Genomic DNA, 2,341 nt, shown 5'->3' with positions numbered 1-2,341 from the left:
ATTTTAATACATATAATTTTTTTAAAAAAAGAGTAAATTACCAATTATGCTCCCGAATTTGTAAAACGCTGACATAAATATCTCTAATATTTGTTAACGACAATCATATCCTTGAAAAATTTAAAAACGGAACAAATCTGCCCAACTGTGAGGAGAACCCTTCTCCGTTAAACGGAGCTTGGTGATGTGGCAAACGGAAGTCCAACGTGGCATCCGTATTAGGCTCTCAATCCCTTCTCTCCCTTATATAGTGTTAGGTAGGAACGTTTTCCCCAATTTGAGCAGCAAGCAAAACCCTAACCAGAGCCATGCATAGTGGAAGCAGAGTCATGTCAAATTGTAACCGAAGGATACAGTGTATGGAAAATTGTAGCTCTGAAGGGCTCGAAGAACATGTGAGCAAGCCATATGATGGGACATGCTTCTGCCGTCTTCAGGTGGTGGCCTTGAAGTCGAAGACGAGGAGAAACCCAGAAAGATGGTTTTTCAGGTGTCCTCTGTGGAAGGTATGTATGATTTTTCTGCTTCATTTGTCCCCCCCCCTCCGGTTGAGAATCGAGCTTGATGAACTGTATTTGTGTTGGGCAGACGAAGAACACTGGGTGCCGTTATTTTCAGTGGATGGATGAATCTATTGAGGAATCTGCTGGGGTGAAAGAATCCTCCAATAATGACACAGTAGTATGCAATACATGTGGAGTCTTGAAAGGGAGGTTTACCAGTATTGAGACTGAGACGACACACATAGATGGAAAGATGTTGATAGAGCAGATGAAGAGAGTTGAATTGCTTGTGTGTTTCATTCTGGGTGGAGTTGTACTGAGTTTATGTATGAGTTTGATTTGTTTGGTTAGATAGAACAAGGGATGACTGTAGGACAGGGTTTATTAATGAATGTTAATTGTTATTGTTGCTTAGAAGTTATGTTGACATTGTTGTGGCTATTTAGTCACTTGTTGAGCAATTGGATCTGTGTCTTGAATTCAATTGCATCACTAATAGAAGCATGAATTGAGTGAAGTGAATCTAACTAAAAAGGTAACTGAGATATGTTAACTAATTTCAAATAGACCTAAGAAATAAAAATTGGTAAAGGCACAAGATTAAGTAATTGGTCTGCATAACATTAAGCATTAGAACTAATTGTTCCATCCAAAATACTAGATACTGGCTAATCAGTCTTAATACCAGATATCAAAATACTCAAATTGTCCAACAAAAGGAAATAACCAACCATACTAAATATCAACATACAACCCAAAAACTACATAAACCACTGCAACTAAATATCAACTTATAACCCAAAAGATCAACTAATTATGCACCAAAGTTTCCCTCAAGTTGACTGATTTGGCATGAACTTTGAGAACCTAGAAGTGGTTGCTTTAGATGCACCATTCATGGTTTCATTTGACACAAGTGGAGTCCTTGTGGAGTCTGAAACTCTTGAACCAGCAGCAGCATTTGTAGAAGGTGCAACGGGCCTTATCCATGAGGGCCTAAATGGTGGGTTGGGCCTTGGAGTGGCTGGTGGGCCTGGAGCTATGGGCCTAACATTGGGTTGGGCTGTTGGAGCTGTAGATGTGGGCCTCATACTTGGTTGGGATAAGGGGTGTCTCCTAATAGGCATCTTTACCCTGGATCTTTCCTTGCTAGTAGATGCAGCAACAGCCGCAGCAGCATTGGAGGGAGTTTTAGATCTTGGTGCTCTCCTTGCAGGGTTGGATCTAGCAGCTCTCCCTCCTTCACCATGAGTTGTTGCCCCGGATGTGTTCATGTTGGCCTACAAGAAATTAAGTCTAATTAGTACATGTGAATTTACTGTAAACAACAATTATTGAGAAATGAGCTACCTCTTCATCAGCTTCAGACTGTGGGTGGCCTTGGGTTAGCTCCTCTTCAACTGCATCCATGGTTTCTTCCCAAAACATCTCCTGCTCTGAGTCTGACATGTCTTGTAAGCCCCTGGGTGGCACAATTCCTCCTGTTGCCGGCTGACCTGCTTCAGGTGCTTGTTGTGCATCTTCATCTTCCTCAGCTGCAACATGAGTCTTCTTATTAGGACATGTCCTGGAATTATGTCCCACCTACGAAGACAACATCATTCAAAGCATCAACAGATGAGGTTGATCTACAATTCATATACTAACCAGCATGTGCATCACTATTGTTTTGTGGTGCAGGTTGATCTCTACCAGATGGTGGGGGCCTCGCATGTTTCTTCCTGCGTTTTCTTCCCCTGCCATCAACTTCTTCAAGATTAGATAGCCTCTCATGGTCTTCAACATGTGTCTGCTGATTGTCTCCTAAATTGGGGGCCTCATTTTCAATTGTTCCAGCC

Source organism: Arachis ipaensis, chromosome B03 (genome assembly GCF_000816755.2).
Source record: "Arachis ipaensis cultivar K30076 chromosome B03, Araip1.1, whole genome shotgun sequence".
NCBI classification, from domain to species: domain Eukaryota; kingdom Viridiplantae; phylum Streptophyta; class Magnoliopsida; order Fabales; family Fabaceae; genus Arachis; species Arachis ipaensis.
The sequence above is the reverse complement of the archived record's forward strand: the minus strand, read 5'-3'. Positions refer to the sequence as shown.